Source organism: Anabrus simplex, chromosome 6 (genome assembly GCF_040414725.1).
Source record: "Anabrus simplex isolate iqAnaSimp1 chromosome 6, ASM4041472v1, whole genome shotgun sequence".
Lineage (NCBI taxonomy): Eukaryota > Metazoa > Arthropoda > Insecta > Orthoptera > Tettigoniidae > Anabrus > Anabrus simplex.
In genome coordinates, this window is record NC_090270.1 from 2,221,990 (window position 1) to 2,241,735 (window position 19,746).

At 37.5% G+C, this 19,746-nt stretch overlaps 1 protein-coding gene across 3 annotated transcripts in view; it reads right to left on the reverse strand.

Annotated features, from left to right (window-relative positions):
* Positions 1-8,242: 8,242 nt before the first annotated feature.
* The window catches only part of lolal (lola like), a 110,061-nt gene continuing 98,557 nt past the window's right edge, over positions 8,243-19,746 (reverse strand). For all 3 annotated transcript variants that reach the window (XM_067149681.2, XM_067149680.2, XM_067149682.2), the window contains exon 4: positions 8,243-8,482. The gene's annotated coding sequence lies outside the window, so the exon portion shown is untranslated. The remainder of the gene's footprint in view (positions 8,483-19,746) is intronic.

The window sequence follows — 19,746 nt, forward strand, 5'->3', positions numbered from 1 at the left end:
ATCTCTCTCCAAGCCTCTTGAACGCATAGTACACGTGCAATTAACCGACTATTTAAATGAATACAAACTACTTGACCCTTTACAATCGGGTTTCAAAAAGGGACACAGTACGGCCACTGCCCTGCTGAAAGTTACAGGCGACATGAGACGCGCTATGGACGAAAGGCAGGTGACGTTACTTACACTTCTTGATTTTAGCAGCGCTTTTGACACAGTAAATATAGACGTACTGGTTGCTAAATTGAAATCGCTTCACCTTGGACAGACAGCCCTAGAATTCTTTCTCTCATATCTTACGGAAAGAAAACAACGCGTAATTATTCAGAATAGGTCATCCGAATGGGTAATGAAATTTTCAGGAGTACCACAAGGCTCTGTACTTGGACCACTTCTCTTTGTTATCTATATTAACGATATATCGACACGGCTAAGACACTGTAAATACCACTTGTATGCTGACGATCTGCAGATCTATTACCATTCCAAAATTTCAGACATCAATCAAGCAATAGGTTATATGAACTCTGACTTAAATAATATCTGTGCATACGCTCATGAAAACTGTATTTTAATTAATCCATCAAAATCTAAAGCTATTATTGTTGGGCAGACGAAACAAATCAGTGCGGCAAAAAACAAAAACATTCCTCCACTAACTTTATCTGGTAAAATTATTCCGTACGAAAACTCGGTAAGAAATCTTGGTGTAATTATAAACGAGAATCTTAACTGGGGAGAGCACATTACAAATATCTGTAGAAAAGTGTACGCGTCCCTTCACCCACTAAAATATCATCAAAATATGCTGCCACTAAACATGAGAATTAGGCTTATAAATACCCTTATCCTCCCTATATTTTCCTACTGTGACGTAGTACTAATTGATGCCACGAGAGAACAACTAAACCGATTACAACGTGCTATGAATTCGTGTATTAGATTTATCTTTTCCTTACGCTATGATGTTCATGTTACCCCTTATTATCGACAACTTTCCCTTCTAAAATTTGAACAATATAGAAACCTCCACGTGGCAGTATTAATCTTTCGAGTATTAAAAGAGAATATCCCATACTACTTATCTTCACAACTCAATTTCCTATCCTCTTTCCACCAGCATAAGACACGCTCTGGCAGTACACTTGCTATCCCTCTCAGCAGGTCAGCAGCATTCAGCCGTTCCTTTGTTGCAAATGGAGCTAGAATATGGAATTCTCTCCCCCACAACATTAGAGCCATACAATCCTTAAATTCCTTCAAGTTGTCTTGCCGTGAGCATCTCCTCGATATGTGCCGCCAGGCTGAATGAATCTGGCAGAGTGAATGTGTGTATGAATGTACGTTTACTGTGCTTAGGGTATTTAGTGTCAATCAACTTTTAACTTGTAACGATAGTTTAAGACATAATTAAGAATATTTATAGAGTTTATGTTATTTTGTTTCATATTTTGTTTCTAGTTTGTAATGGTAGTTTTAAGATAAGATTATGAATATTGCTCTCAGATGTACTATGTTAATGAAGTGTGGTTAAGTGTAAGAGAGGACCATGAGTCCTAACTTCGCCACTACAAATAAAGGCAAATATAATAATAATAATAATAATAATACATGGTTTTTTTTTTGGCCTTTTCCGTGATTGTGAATTAATTTTATTTATAAAATGTTAGTCGCATTTTGTGAATAGAAAAAATGTCAACTTGCAGAAAAAAATCACAAGTGTGGAATAGATTAAGAATAATTAAATTAATTTAATAATTACTAAGAAAATTTTCAGAATTGTATGTTGCACAGTTTTGCATATTTCTGGTTTGATTTTGAACATTTTAGACTTCATGATGCATGTAAATCCTATTGCTAATGGCTATCATCATCATCATCTTTATCATTATTGTTATATGAATGTCTCGTGTACTGGCTCCAGAAAATGTTTTGCTAACCATTCCACATTTTCTTTCCGGAAACGGTAGAGATCTTTATAATCATGTTCAAGAGAATCTCTCCTTTGTAAAACCATCATAAACTCCGCCATCACGTTTTCAGCCTGATTCTATCGCCTTGAGTCACCTTCTGGGCAGTCTCAAGAAATTCTGAGATCAGTCTCCATTCAGAGAGACTAAACTCCAGTTTATTCATATACATTTGGAGATGTGTCTCCGAGAGAATCCGCTAACAAGCTGTGTCTCAAGGAGCAAAGGTCACTGGTGAGACATCGCTTTTTTATTCATATACATTTGAGACATGTCTTAATATTTATTTATGAGACAAGAGATACGTCTCCGGTTTATTCATATCACCCTATAGGTTTTGGGTCTGACGAAGGGTCATGTCTCGAGCCAGGAGTATCATAATAATCAGGTGAGGGCTGGTATTTTGCATCTTGACCTAACTGAATTTCAAGGAAATCAGGAAATTGTTGCTGCTGGATATTGTTACAGCCGTCATCATCAGTACCGTCACTCAGACGGTCATTACCACTTTCACTGTTTACACTTGGACAATGAGCATGCGGTCAGGTGTTCACAGAAAAATTGCCATTATCACTCCCCTTCCTCACTTGTTGGAGGAATGAATTCCTCACCCGAGTCTTCATCATCCTCTTCTTCACTTAAATTATTAAGATATACAGCCAGTTCCTCATCATTAATAAAATAACTTCTCCCGGCTAGTCGCCATTTTACTCACACGGCATGAAGATCATATATCGTGGATGAACACGGACTTTAGAAATTCAATGCATGATAACAAATTAATTTACGCACTAGCTAACGGCGTCGTTAAAATCTAATGACCATTCTCTATGGACTCAACACATAAGATGTTGCCATCTGACAGCCCAAGTTGTACTAACTCGTATAGAATAGCGCGCTATCTAAACAACGATGTATCATATATACAAAACAACAATATATCATTGTCTGGCTCTCTACGGGTTAATTGGATGTAATATAAAGTATTGACTAGGAGGATAATTAACACAATCTGTATAATTTGTAAGAAGTTTTACCATCAATACACACCTAACATGAGATTTATAGTCTGTACTTAACAACTGGTATCGGCCATGTTATATACCGTACGCACTTATTGTGAAAACGTGTTCTTCCCTTTTGTTTGAACTTGCACCTTTGTTTGGAGCCATGAGTCAACAGATAATGATCTATCATATTCAATATAAACACTGCATTGTATAACTACTGATGGCGGAAAAAATAACGCACCTTAATCTTTCGTAATAACGGGAGAAACGGTGAAATGGTTCTCGCTGAAACTTGAGTATACTTCACAGCTTAATATAGAAATTTCTGAGTGGCATAGAAGGAACTGCTGTTACCACGGGGTTTTCTCTCATGCCGTACTTGCTTCTTCTTGCTACAGTACAAATGTGTCTGATCTGCATTACCAATTTGTGAATTAAATAATTATAATTTTATTGGCACAATCCTATAATAACTCTGTGGAAACTCAAAATATTTTCTTCATAACTGGCTGGGAGACATTGTGCAGTGCTATAGAGCGTTCCAACCTTAAATTGCATTACAGCATAGATGGAGCGCGCTGTTGCGAAATCGACTCGTGAAGATCACGCTCGAGTGTGACTCGAACAGGGCGTCACAATTCCACATTTTTCGTTTATAATTTTGTAATTTTAAGTTCATTCATTCATAAATTGATATTTGTAGGATGGTAAAATAAATACAACAAACCTTAATCACTGTCGTTCTCAGACAATGGACATGCACCTTCTATCATTTCTGCAAGGCCTGATGTTCCCGCTTTGGATGAACTCAAAGCAACACCACGGAAATGGTGCAATATGTTAGTGGCAAGCTTCTCAGTTTTGGCAGGAACAAATTTGCAAACTGAGCGAGCGGAAAAGATACCAATTTCCAGATTTCTGTAAGTCAGGGGCAGTGTACTAATCTTGATGCAAAAAATACCCGAACCCTCAAATTTCTGCTGCCAAATTTTAAAAAAAGTACCCATGGATTATTTGCGTACATACAGTAAATAAGAAAAATCTTAAAACATTCCACCCTTAAGGGGTTTGAATGGGGGATGGAACCAATAATAAAAATATTCATTTCTCCATAACCAAACAGTGTACAAAGTTAAAATGACACAGGATGGTTGCTTCTATGTCTGAAGTGTTAAGAATGAGTTTTAAAACATTTCTTTTCTACGGGGGTCAAATGAGGGTTAGATCTGGAAACAAAGATTCATTGCTCAAAAACAGTTTTGTCTTATCAAGAGTTAGAATATTGATTAGGATTGACTACAATGACTACAATGCTCACTTTTTTTAAATTTTTCTTAAAAAATTATTTTACACTGGAGAAATGGTTGTTAAACACTGTAAAAATACTTTTAAAAATCTATGTACAAAAACAAAAGAAATATTTTTAATTTTCAGTTTGTAGCATATGTGATACAATGCACATCACACATCACCAACCAGTTCAGTTTTGAAGTCAACTCTGACCTTACAAGAGCTGTTCTTAAAACAGTTGTTGTTTTTTTTGAGACAGAGGTGAACTGCACATTTGGAACATTTGATGAACGAGAAGCTCTTACAGTTCAGCATTTTACACTTCTGTCGGGTGTTTCTATATGATGGCCAATGGGCAACATCAGTTCTGACATCAGATGGAGGAACATATGCTGCTGGACCCCTCTTCTTCTTTTCTTCAATTGCCACCTCAACCAGGGAACAGCAACCCCTCTTCCGCGTGTCATCTTAAGTTCCCTGAGGATCAAGGTTGTGTTTATTTGAGCAGTTTCCATCAGGCACGAAAACTCCATCACACTGATGCACTATAGAACCCGGTTCAACCCCATTTATCCCATATACTGTATTTTCTTAAAAATCACATGCTAATTCTGTTCCATTCTGCACGCACACGCGCACACACACACACACACACACCAGAAAATAAACCGCTAGAAGAACATGGTAAACTGTCCTCATTCTGTGTTACTGCAATTACCAACAGCATGTGTTAAATATCGAACACTTCATCAACATCATCATTTGATATGTTTCTCAGTCTTAAATAATCTTCATCTTGAATGTCTGAATTATCTACTCGTATATCATCTTCACTTTCATTCCAGTTTGCTAGCAAAGTCACTAACTCATCCTCACTATATGTGCGATCCATGTTATAACCCATTGTCATTCAAGAGCATTGTAGCAAATCTGATACAAACAAATAATATCAGTACTATGGGACACTATTAGGGTGCAACTGTTCCTGTATGCAAAAATATACTTAGGAACCATCTGAAATTGAAATATGCAATTTTCTGTTGAGGAAAATAAATTATTCACAATACCATAATATCACAATTCGCAGGAGTACAGCATATTCCATTGTTTCCTTGGCAACTAACCTGCGAAGACACATATTATATTCAACCTGCATTCTAGTGACAAAAAGCATGAACTATGTTGACAAGAGGAATGTATCAGAGAAGATACAATGCGCATTAACAGCAATAAGGGTCTTAGACTTTGAATTCTACGCAGTTAAATGGTACGTATCATATCTGATACATGACGCATTGTAGGGTTAAACTTGAATAGAGAATAATCTTCAATCTAAAACCACAGCAAAGCACAGGTATCTTACTAGTCCACACCTGCCAACCTTTGGAAACTAAAAACAGAGATTGAAGAAACATAGCTTTTCCTGCCGCAATGTCAAAATACCACACCTGCAAAGAGTAATACATAGAAATTGTTCTGAGAATTATTTTCAAACATCTTGATGAAACTGCAGGAGTTCTGTAACCACTTAATTATAATCTGGAGAATTGGATGTAGCACCAGTCATGTGCATGATTACATTACTTTCTTCTTTTGAGATAGTTCAGCCTAGAACATCCTCAGAATCACTGTTGTAGTGTACGACAAACTGTTCATGTTGTTCCTGAGGCACATCACACACTTGCTCCCTGACTCTGATCTTCCTTGCACTATAAAAACCAAGTATCAGGAAAAAGATAATTTTATATTAGCAAAACGCTCATTCTGTCCTGCCATGCATGCGGCAATGTTCTGATGATCATCCTACCAAGTTTCATTACAGTCCAACTCAAACACTGGGCAGCGATCCATTCCTTTCCTGTCAGAACCTGCCAACTGCTGAATGGCCTCTTTGATCACTTAAGTGGTGCCATATTTCCTAAAACAATTACTAGTTATTGCTTGGCCAAGAATGTCAAGCTTATAGTGTGGCAGGTCATGTTGAACAGGACTGTCTTTTTTTGACAGTCAACAAGAAGTGCAGCCCCTGGTGTTATTCCCAACTCTTGAGGAGAAATAACACTCTGCCCATGCTGAAATTCATCCTGTCAATAGGAGAGATCGCCATCCCTCAAAATTAAACAGTGTTGTTTTAATAGAGGAGGGAGACGAAGATAATTAGCCTACAGGTAAGCGCTGAACATATCTACCAACCAATTAAACTTTGAGGCCCCTTCACTTCCCTTCCCTCAAAAACTAAACTGGTTTGTTCAAAGTAGCAACTGTTATTGTGTTCTTTGAAGCAGTTTTGTCATAATCTTGATATTGAAAAGAATACATCAGTTATGAGGGCATCATGTGTTTTGATTTTGATATAAATTTTATAAGCATATCCTAAAAAAAATTCTGAGTTACTCAAGATGGTCTTTATCTTAAATTAATTCCTGAGTTGCTAAAAAAAAATTTTTGTGCAACAATATTTATTACATTCCATAGGTTCAACATCCATGTCACTTTACAATTTGTATTTGGTTTACAGCTGCAATGATTACTCTTGCAGTCTTAGCTTAAAATATTTAATGTATTTCTTCTTCCCTTTATTTTTTACATAAATCAAAACTTAAGCAACTGACATGTATTTCCATAGCAACTTTTGTTCTCTGTACGCTGATGGACAACCTCATAGCAATAAAACTGACTCAAGGAGTGGACATGCAATGACTCATTTTAAACTGCCCACTACATGGGCCAATAAGAGATTCAAATAAACTTTTAAAAATCAACAAATACACTACATTACCGTACATACCCGTTAGTCATCCTCACACGACCTTTTAAAATGCATAGCCCCAAGACAACATTGACAACATTAACATATTTCTTATAGAGCAAGGTGTGGGGACCTTCCAAGGCACAAAACCAAAACATGAATTTTTCAGTTAAATTTCACTCATGGTCATCCTTAAACTGTGATATTTATTTAACATGTAGCAACAAGAAAAACAAGTTTAATTCACAGATGTTTTCAGGAGATCAGCTCTGTATCGTTTACACTCCACTTTCATCCGGAAGTGCTACCAGGGACAGATACTTGCCCCTAAATGTTGCCATCATTTGTTACGTCCACATGTAACAACAAATTTTGCTCTCACGGCTTTGTGGAAAAATTCCAGAACTAATGTCATTCCCATAAGTGGGACAACATTTTCAAAAAAGACAGGCCTTTACTTCAAAGTTGTGCAAGGTAAGCAGGCAGAAGTGCCAGGCTGCAATTGCTTTAGCGTTGATGAATTTAGTTTGGCAATGAACATTTCTAGTACAAAAAGTGACAAGTTTTCACTATGGAGTGCTGGTTTCAATTCAGTCACACATTTCCTCATGGCCATCTTCCAATAGCAATGCAGTCATAATATGGTGAAGAAGGTTCTTCTTAACAAAAAGAAAACAAGGAGATGTGGAAAGGAACCCCTCTAAATCTGTCATGTGTCACCATACAGGTAGTATACTCTTTTCTGCTCAAAAAGTAAGTAAACTGTTTACTGAAGAGACACGCATGCATTTCAATGAAGACCTACAGGAGAACATCGGGAAGTTTTGTACCGAGTGTCTGCAAACGTGTTTAGAAGCCAGGTTGTGTTGAGTCTTAGTCTCACCAGACATTTTACAAGCCAGCAGACAAGTGCATTGTGACTAAAGTGGTGGTTCTGCACAATTATAATAAAATAAAGACCCAGTATATTGCAAGACTTCTCTGAACCATCAGCACTACATCTGTTACCTGCCAACTACTTCGACTATTAAAAATACTTTATAAGTCAGATACAACACTTGTTATTTATTGTAACCAATGGCCTTACAGTTTAGTGTGGATAATGGAGTATTACTTCATTATTAAAAAAGTATGGAACTTGTTGGCCTCCAGTAACAAACAACATATAAGTGGACTAGTAGCCTAATAGTGTTTTACCCTGTGTATTGTGGAATAAGGCCGGTGGCTACAAGGTAACTTCACTCATTTTATTTACAGGTAAAAATAAAAAACTGAAGAATTATGTAATCAGTCGGACTCTCACCAAGAGAGTAGATTGTGTGAAAGAACAGATATCATCATTACTATATGAATAGAAATGCAGTTTCTTCCAAAAAACTTCCACTTGCATACAAAAGTCGCTCAGCACTTTGTCCCATTCACACGTCACCACTGCCCCACACAACACTGTCAGATCATTCTTAAACCTGAAAATAAACAAAAGTAAATATTACTCTTTATTACACATACATACTGTAAAATACAAGAACTGAATGCCAATCACCTCCTACACATTTCTCATTGCACACCTGTGTGGTTAAATAGCCCTCACATCAGGAAGACCACCAGCTTTCCTAGCGGCAGGATTACAAGAGCGAGGAGTAAGGGAACCTCCACCTTTTTCTGACTACACTGTTACATACATAACATTACGTAACTTTTAACATCAACATCAGCAGCGTCACCCACTACAAGCAATGAAGGATGTTTCCCCAACTCGTCAGCAACCTTGTACATAAATAAGTAAACACTGGGTACATTCCAATTCTACAACCTCCGACTGTCTTAACATCAGCACTTACAAGATTTTCGCCACACTTAAAATGTCTACTCTAAAAAGCATTTTTAACCTACTTGACGGTTCGACTACGAATAAATGAACCAATCAAGTGCTCGCATTTTAAGATATATGTTTATATCTATGGTTACATTCACAGCTTCATATGAACTTTATAATATCCTCAACCACAAGTTTTTACATAATATTTTAAAACTTTAGTTAAAATTGTGCATATAAGCTCAATTATTGTGACAGACTCTAAGGAAATCATTTAAAATTCAATGTGTTTTTATGACATATAACTATGTATTTTTAAGGCATATTCTATGTAAAATGTGTGTTAGTCCTGATACCTTCATTTGTTTGAACTGATGATGATTCCAAGAGAATCGAAACTAATCTTCATTTGTATAAATCATACACATTACATAAAATGTTGAAGGGTGGAACATCCCTCAACTGACTCCGATCATACAACCAGACTCCGTTCAAGACAGCTGCCTTAACTAGTAAGCGAGAACTAAGCTAGCAGTGGCTCCAAGACTGGAAGATTCTAGTTCTTCAGGAGTTTCAAGACGTTCGTGGGGACTGTCTCTTCAAGAAGAACATATGGAGCAGACCTCTGTAACTTCTGCATCAGTAGACTACATTTTAGATTGTGATCAACTTCCATAAAATGTAAATGTGTACCGCACTATTAATAACTATTAAATTTGCTTTAAACAATACATAATACAAATCAGACACTGAGACTTACACATTTCAGGACGCTCAGTCTCTTCCTGTATTGCTTGCAGCACCACCTCAAGTTCAAAAATTCAATGATACTTTTGGTTTGTTTTGAATAAATTTAAAATGTTGTAGTTTTGAAAAGTGCAATTATGTGCAGGTATTACAGTATTCATAACAACTCTCAACCATAGTGCATGTCGAGAGTAAGCGCATTAGCTGAGGGGTATTTCCTTGAAGTGTATTTGTGTACAAACAGCCCAAAGACTGGTTGATGGTGAGTAGTGTTGTATTTCTAGAACTATACATGTGGTACATAAGGTTTGCTTTGTACTCAGTTTTCATGCCTGTTCCAAATGGAAAATATCAGTATTTGGGACACTTTGTACAAAAATAACCTACATCATCCAGCTCCCACCAGGTTTATGGCACCTTTCCATTAACCACCACTGTCTCTTCTGAACTGTGCTCCAGTCAAAGTTTCTTCTAACTATACTATTCTTGATCATTTTCAACCACCTTAGTCTAGGCCTCCCTTTTCCATCCTCTTAACATGACCAAACTATCTCCGTTCGTCTCTCTCCAATCTGTCCTAAAGCCTTTTCTTCCTGACATCCTCATCTCCGACTCTGTGTGTCGTTTTACATATCACATTTCTTCACTGGCGTTCTCCTGTCTTTTTGTCAGTGATAAGGTATCTGCTGCATATTGGGCATCACCTCTTTACACTAGGTTTCTCACACTCATTTCACTATTGAATCCACATCCAGCCCTGCATCAAGTACATGAAGCTCTCAATAATTTCAAGGTTTCATCCCTTTATAACTGCTTTCCCTTGCCTTTCTCCTCTAGTGAACACCATTGTCTGATCATCTCACTCATCTTGCCCTTATACTTCCTCTCTGCTCCTTGCCACATATGCTACCTTTGTGTCCTTCATCCATAAGCTTTAGGAATAACAACTCCATCCTCCCTACATGCCTGGACATTGCTGCAACGATTTCTGTACATTGCTTGCAAATATTCTTTAATTCTTTTTCCAAACACTTTGCATATTTTTGTTCTGGTTACACCTATTCTAATAAAAGTATGTATCATCATACTCTTCCATATTCTTAATGCTTTCCCATGAACTGCCTCATAGTGAAGATGTGGTCTAGTGTTTATCTTCCAGTTTTTCTTAATGTCCTTCCAACTTTCTTCTCATGTACTTTTCTAGTACCCTTTCAAATACTTTTTCAACCTGTACCAATTTTTCTTTCCAAATACAGTGAAACCCCGTTGGTGCATTCCTCATCAAGACGTTTTCTCACTTAGGGCATCATAAATTCAAAGTTCCAATTCCCATCGTATATGATCTATATAAAAATACTGCGTCACAAATGTTTCCTATTATCGCTTAGTACGACTACATTCTTCCTAGCCCTGAAAATGTTCTTTGTCCTCCTTTGTGAAAGGAACATGATTTCCAACACAGATAAGAGCCATGGCCACAGGAGGCAGAATGGGGAAAGTTGCCTTGTTCCTGAACTCCACAAAAGTTGCTCTGTTAGATTCCTGAATGTTCAATTTTGCTTGTTGTTTAGCAGTGACATTGCTAAATAATAACAGTAAGCTTGTTTCTGCTTGTATTTCACATTCCATTCAGAAGTTAGAAATTTATTCTGTGTTCAGTGAAGAAAAGAAGATACCATATGTGAAGATGACTAGCATGGTGCATATCTGTCTTTCAGAAAATTGCTTACTAACGAAGATAAATTTAAAATCCTTCAGGAAGTCGACTGGCACCTTCAAGCATGCAGAGGTGGTGCAAATGTTGAAACTTCCACCTTCAAGATTTGACTCAAGACAGCCAAAGCACATGGCCGAGTGTAACCTCCAAATAATTCATGGTCGAAGAGTGTGACCAGAAGACAATGGCTAATAAGCCACTGGTCCAAAATATAAGCCTCCAATTAACATTTGGTTTAGATAGACTGTGATGTGCAATTATACAATGATACCTTTAGGGAACCCAGTGCTAATGTTTACATGTTTGTTGTCTGATGTTTTTCATGCCTTAGAATACACTGTTATAAGTCCCACTGGAAAAGGTTTTCATACCTGTTCTGTCATGTTTTACACATCTTTTAATTCAGTGAGGACGTGCCCCAAATGGAGGCTGCTATCCCATGCAGACCGAATAGTTCAAGCCCCCAAGAAACAAACTAGTAACTTAAATATCAGACATTTCAACGCTACCATAGCAACTATTTAATACTATTACAATTGAAAATACATGAAATTACACACGTTTTCTCTCCGAATCTTCTTTACATCAACCAATTTCAACGTTAATAAAGAGGTAAGTGGTTTTACACACTTCGATTTCTCTTTAAACTCTCCTTTCATTTAAATTCATTCTTTAACACATAAATCTCCTATTGTTACAGAATTCAATCCAAACTTCCCTTACGACTCTACACAAGAGACTACAGCTGGTCCTTCCTGCTAACATTTAACACAGCAACTTACCTTCAAGCACTCTTCTTCTCTCATGCTTCTAGAAAACTACAGTTTTATCACTTCACATTTATTACAAACCCCACTTAATGTGATTATTATAATGACATTCAATCTGTTTAAGATCTAAAAGTTTCCTCTAGTGTATAAACTCATGACTACTTGTATTTTAAACTTCATTAAGGCCTCATTTCAAGAATTTCTTAACTATATTCAAGAAAGTGTATAATTTTACGAATATTTGTATTTTAGACTTTATTACGGCCTGATATTAAGAATTTCGTAACTATTGTCAACCATTTCGCACATTTCCAACATTTCCTTCACATTCAAATGTAAGTTAATTACAATCAGGTACCCGATTAATCAACTTTCAGTTTGAGATTAAGGCTGAAGATGCCCATAATTAAAGGGCAAAACATATCCCTATAATTTTATTTAATTCATTATCTTCTTTTATGTATTGAAAAGGTGGAATAAATAAACTTAAATATTTATTTGACTTCAAACCACTGTAACTCGAAAAGTATTCAAGATATCGACCTCAAACTTCGAACATGTACTCAATAGGTTCCTTAGTAGTCTGTAAGGTGTGATACCTTTCAAAGCAATACTGTTTGTGGCTAAGCACTGTGTTAGTATCAATGCCAATGTTTGTGCCTTTCTTGTAGTTATTCTGTTCAAGTATGCACGGATTTCTCTTTAGGGTTACTCCTCGTTTATTGTTAGCTGTTAATCATTAGAAATACACAATTCACTGTTTCTCTGCATAACTGAATGTGCCACACCATGGAGCTCCAGGGAATATCCAATATTATTTTGTTAAATAGGTTTAAAGAAAGATGCAGCAACTACACTGTTTGGAAATCATAATCTGTATCGAGGTGTATAAAAGCGAGAAGTCTAGGAGGCTGTCAACCCGTGGCACATCAGGCACATAGCGCGCACAAGATCACTTGTGCACATAGGTTAATGATCGTAAAAGTGGATAAAAATATCAGAATGACAACAATGACATGATGGCAAATAGTTCAGACTCTAGCTAACAGACAGTGCAACAAGCTGAAAACTAAGCCAGTATGTAAAAACAGAGATTTCCGGAGCCCATGCACCACCGCAGTAATACGGAGTGTTCAGTGCGTTAATACTCTCCACTCGTCTACAGAAATGGTAATAGCTTTCACTGTACCCATGTATACACAACATAAAGTGTGCACTTGTGTCGGAAAAAAATAATATCAAGTGTTTCCTTATTACTGTTGAATAGCTTTTATTTGTGTATTCAATAGTAAGATTTCTCGTTCCCTACTCAAACATCTTAACAAGCCTATACAGCCATTGTAGACCGCTTTCATTTGCTGGAGAGCAGTTTCCACCTCTTGAACTCTCCTCACATTCATTGAAGTCACCCGTCCATCCCCAGACTTTGGTAAGCTTTTTTCTCTTCTTAAAAGTCCATACAACATCCTTTTCCTGCTATGCACAACCTCTTGAAGCCCCCATCTAGCAGCGAGCATAGGAATTGTGCCAGCTGCCGAAGCCTGCTGCACTCCTCTGGTCAATGATTAATGAATGACAGATGAAATGAAATGATAGTGGAGAGTGTTGCTGGAATGAAAGATGACGGGGAAAACTGGAGCACCTGGAGAAAAACCTGTCCCGCCTCCGCTTTGTCCAGCACAAATCTCACATGGAGTGACCGGGATTTGAACCACGGAACCCAGTGATGAGAGGTCGAATGACCGGAAACAGGCTGTCGATTTTCATTCACAACCTCTTCCAACTCTTGTTTACATCCGTACTAGCTTTTCTTATTTTCTTGACTACTACTTTTTTGAACCTTGTTTTCATTCCCTGTTACTTTCTTCTGTTTCATCCCTATTCCATAATTGCCATGCTTCTTATTTCTCACTGCTCCCTTTACCCATCTCATTCCACCATGGGGTCTTTCTGTCCTTCATTCTTTCAGCTATTCTCCAACAAGCACTCTCCATTCCATTCCACTTCAGTTCTTGGTATGTGTTTCTGTTTATCCTGGAATATTTCTTTTACTTCCACATCTTTTAACCACTCAGGCCAGTTCGACGTACCGCAAACGGCCAGTACAGGCGGAAGTTAGAATGCCTATTAGTCCCAAAACACTGCTGCTTCGCGGAATTTTTTTTCACATTATGAATCGAGAAGTTACGTACTTTCATGCCAACTCTGTTTCAATATCCGTTTCTTTTGAATCATATCGATAAGGAATAGAACGTGCCATCTCGAGAATATTTTGTGAACTATATCTAACTTGAAATTCTCGCCACCTATGAAGGGGAAGCACCGAAAGCAAATACTACACAGATATTTTTTGCTTCGCAGGCTAGAGGATACTCAGTCATACGGCAATGGCTGGGCCGTCTCAATCTCTTACGGGCACGGAGATTATTGGTTTGATAGATGACAGTAGCAGAAGTGATATATCGGGAATTGATATTTTCGGTAGTGATACCAACAGTGACTGCATAGCAAGAGGTTGCTAAAGAAGTGACAGACAGCACAGATGAAGAAGAAATAGCTTCGTCCCTTGTTCAGTGGTTGTGACGAGAGGTAGGTGTCATCAAGAGCACTCAAAAGATCTCCTTCACGGGTGTGCAAGGTACAAGAAAGCATTTCGCATTTATTTTAGATGCTTTTTGCTATTTTTTTGTTCGAGAAACAAATAGGTACGCGGCAGCTCTTTGGGGCTTGTAATGTTTGTGGGGACAGAACACCACCCTAAAGGGCTACTTCACCAGGGATGGATTTTCAGAAACCCCTACAGGTTTGAACTCATCTTGCAATATTTACATTTTGTTGATAATTCTACATGGGACCTAAAAAGCTTTTCAAAATTCAGCCTTTCCTGGAAATTATAAACGGAAATTTTTAGACTGCCTACATCCCCGCGATGACGTATTTTACTAAATTTGGATGTGTTTGGCAACCCAGCATACTTAGAAAATGTCACAAGGAACATTATTATGCATGATTCCGTCTACGTGAACTGTCTGCGGGTTATTAATAAAATTATAAAGTTACCATGTTTTCCTAATAGTACAGTTGTATGCTGTCAGCGCTGATCTCTGCATGCCTGCCTGTACGGTGGAGCCTCCTAGCCACGTACTTGGAAACTTATATCGTTGATTGTCAACTCATATGTAGTCCGACAATTACTTGAGTGGCAGTTGTTATTTGTTGGTCGTTAAAAAGGGAAGCTACTCCCTTGCTGTGCTGATGAACGCAAAAATTGAAATTTGTAAGAAGCAAGAAGAAATGGTGATGCAGGTTGATCCTGGTTAAACTGATTTTCAGATGGCGATATGCCAAACATGCCTTGAATCATATTTTTATTTAATATGTTTCCAGCAAAATTGTAAGTATAGATGCGAGCTCAAGAGAAGACTAGCGCGACATGAGGTGGGACACGGGGGAGCAGCTTTCTCTCTCTGTAATCTTGGCTATGGCTCTTCCTAAAAGTATCGTCAGCCAGCCAGCCAGCAGCCAGTCTTCCTTTGATGATACAAGTGGCCAGTCGAAGAGTTCAGTAGCATTGATCTTGTCTGTGTGTTGTAGGCGTTGAACAGCGATTTATATATTGAGGCTTACATAACTGTGTTATAAAACATTTGTTATTATAGTGCTACTTTGTATTACTATTATGGAACACTGCCAGAAGAAAGGAAAGACTATCCACAGCAAAGCTAGGGAGGTTATCAGACACATTATCCAAGAAATTGATGAAGAGGCACGAGAAGGGCAACTGAAACACTTACTGAGGCAAACTAATTTGTGTGTATCTAATTACACAGGCATTTCAGTCAGCACAGTGAGTAAGTAAAATTCGCAAGGAAAGTACACCGGCTGGCGATACGTCACTTTCAACACCAGGGAAGCATCGCCCACAGCCCAAAGAAAGAAAAGTGCAGTGTGATGGGTTTAATAGAGGGGTAATAAGAGAATTCAAGACTTTTATATAGTCTAGAAGAAAGTGCCTACATGCCCCAAGCTTTTGAGTGCCATCAAGGAGAAAATCAAATTTCCATGGGGCATTCATACCTTGAGGCAAATTTTAAGAGATATGGGATTTAAGTGGAAGAAGTGTCAGAATTTCAGAAAAATTTTAGTGGAGCTCCCAAACATTGTCAGTTGGCGCTGTAGGTATTTAAGAGCTATGCAGCGTTACAGAAGAGATAATTGTTCCATTGTTTATATAGATGAAACATGGGAAGATAATAATTTAACATTTAATAAGTGTTGGCAAAGTGACAATCAATCTGATGTTATGACCAACAGAAGCTCTCACTTAGTTTACAAAATGAGTATATTAATTAATATTTAATTAATATACTCAAATATATTAATTAATATACTCATTTTGTAAACTAAGTGAGATCGCTGTTTTCAATACGGAACAAAAATGAGAGTGATGGTTTGCAACAGAAGCTCATCGAACCACTTAATATGAGTACCTCCGTGGAATAACGTTGGATGTGACATTTTGGTCTGAATTGAGGTTCCAGTGAAATAATGTCGGTTGTTACTCCTTCCATAAGATAGCAAGTAGTCTAAGAGAAATTTCCTTTTAAAACACACTTTATTTTGATCACGAAAGTTGGCTACCCTGGAAGAACGTTGGATGTCGTGCAAGATGGCGGATGCATCCTGTTCTAAGCTGTCACCATCAGCTCTTAAAAATATGAATAACTCAAGAAAACGTAAGCTGAATTTCATTAAATGGAAAGATAATGCTAGGACGATTGCAAGGAAAAGTGGGTATTCCAATCGGAAAGGAAACATTGTCCAAGAGAAAAGACCTTCATTTGAGGTAAGTGGAAAAACGTTGGATGTTACTGTTGCTGAATTTTATATGAATATATTGCAGGTATATTGGCTATAACCAATTTTTGTATATTCAGCCACTTCATTTCTTATTTCTACTGGTTTCTAAATGATTTAAAGAGAAATTTATTAGATATAGACTAATTTTGATGTTAAGGCAGTCTTGTAACTGGGTAAAATACAGTATTAATAAGTAACATGAAAATATTTTACTGACAAGTAATTTTTAAAACTTTCAAGAATGGTAGGGTTTATTAGTTATTCACTTTCTCCTGTCTTTGTAGGATCAAGTTTGCGCCAATAAGTGCTCCAGATATGCATGTAAATTTATGGATGTTGATAAGAAGATGCAAGAGTTCGACAACTTCTACCATAAAGATTACAATGACCAGACTGTATTCCTGAGTGATCATATGAGTATAAGTGAACCCAGTAGAAGGAGCCCTGGGAAGTCAGGTGCAACATCAAGTCATAAGGCGTCATTTTCTTATTACGTGAAAGTGGGCAGTGAGTGTGCCAAAAAACATTTTGTGACACATATCAGATATCTTTTAGAAGGGTACAAATTTTGCAAGGTAAATTGAAAAATGCAGACAGAACATTAGAGGACCAACGTGGTCGTCATCATAACAGATCACATGAATAACTCAAACACAACAAAATATAAAATTAGGGAATTCATTAACAGACTTCCACGCCAGCCTAGCTGAAAGAAAACTGCAACTGAATATTTAGATCCCAAGCTGAATGTTTCAAAATTAGCAGAAATGTTTAAAGAAGAGTTCCCTGATATAGATGCTGGTAAGCACAAATTCAAAGATCTTTTTCGTTTTGAATTTAACCTCCGCAGAGTATGTGACAAACTTTTTGTTAACCTTCAAGCAGCAGAAAATAAAAAGCGAGGCAGGAGATACAAGTTGAAAGTGACCTCCACCATGCAAGGGCAGATAGTACATATGCGTACCTCAAATCTGACATTGAAAAATCAAAGACAAACCCCAGTTATGTTGTGTTATGTAAGGATATGGAGCAGGTGTTGTTTTGTCCAGATCTTAGGCACAGCAGTGCTTTTTTTTATCAGTGGCAACTCTCCTGTTATAACCTTGCTATTCACGACATGGGAAGAAACCAAGCAACAATGCATCTTTGGCATGAGTGTATTGCCAGAAGGGATTCTGTAGAAGCGCCTCATACATGTATCATTACATTACAAATAATTTCTCAAAACTACCACTTTCTGAAGAAAGAAGTCTTATTGTATGGTCTAATTGGTGTGTTAAGCAAAATAATAATTGGAAATTAATAGGCCTATATCAGTTTTTGTTAATTCAGGGTCCTTTTCTAGAGTTGAACAAACATTTTTATGTTTTGGCCATAGTTTTCTTCCCTGTGATAAGGATTTTGCCCTAATTGAGAGGGCAAAGAAAGCATCTAGTGTTATGGTTCCAGAGGAATAGAAATAAGTTATTGCACATGCTGGTGTTACTAGATTGTTTGAAGTCGTAGAAATGGAACAGAATGATTTTAAAGATTTTTCGTCTATTGATAGAAACATAAAAAGGGATCCGAACCTTAAAATTACCCAGAATATGTGGCTCCAGATCTCCAGTGATGACCCACACACCATCAGGGTTAGAAAGAGCCACAATGTTCTTCAACCATGGTCACATTATGTAATAACCAAGTTTGGAAAGAAGTTACCACCTCTCGCAAAAACTTCCCGCCAATCTATAAAGCTCCTCTTCCTATTACTTCTGACAAAAAGCATCACCTTGTGAACATGTGTCCCCTTCTGGAACCGAAATACAGAGACTTTCATTACTCCTTGCCTGCATCAGACGCACCAAAACTGAGTCAACCAGAGGAAGGCATATGCGAATGAGAAGACAAACATTATTGTAACGCATACTCATTTGTTGCTAAATTCTGTACATTGTAAATGGTCCATTGTTATGTTTTAATAAATTATTAAGACAGTGTGAAAATGAGTGGTTGTGGAATGCTTAAAATGCATGTTATGCTACATCCAACGTTCTTCCACTCTCAAATTTATATAGGCTATAATAGGACTCTTTATCACATCCAACTTTCTTCCACTGTAAAGCAAAGAAGTGCTGAATGTCAAAGTATTGAGAAGTGCAAACACTGATTCAGTCCACTATCTTTCTTTGATCAAAACCAATTTCATCCCCCTTAAAAGAAGCAGAGAAAACCACTGTATCAAGTCGCGAATTCCAAGGTTCAATCCAGCCAAGCTGAAAGATAACAATAACTTCACCGAGACCCTGGCTAAAAACAAAGAAAAAAAAGATTGGCCCCAACTACAGAAGGCACTAATAGATGCAGCGACAACCACCATTCCGGCAGTCAGAAAGAACAAACATCCATGGTGGACAACTACTTGTGACAAAGCAATAGAAGAGAGAAAGCAAGCATGGCTAAAATGGAACCGTTACAAAAGTCTGGAAAACCATAAAAACTTCTTAGAAGTTAGGAAAACTGCTACTAAAATTATCAGGAACACCAAGAGGCAGTACAATAAAAATATCATTGAACAAGCAGAGAGGGATTTTCAAAGAAACAACACTAGAGACTTCTACCAAACTTTTAAATCTCAACACCCTACTCAGCCCCAACACTTCACCTTCGGGGAGCTGACGGAAAGCTGAAAATGAACAATGAAGAGTGCACCACAGTTCTAGCAGAGTATTTCAACAACCTTCTACATTCAAAGCAACCCAAGAAGAAACTGCATTTCGAACCTCAGAATGTTACTAAGTCGGACTCTCTCCCACCAACAAAGGGGGAGATCCAGAAAGC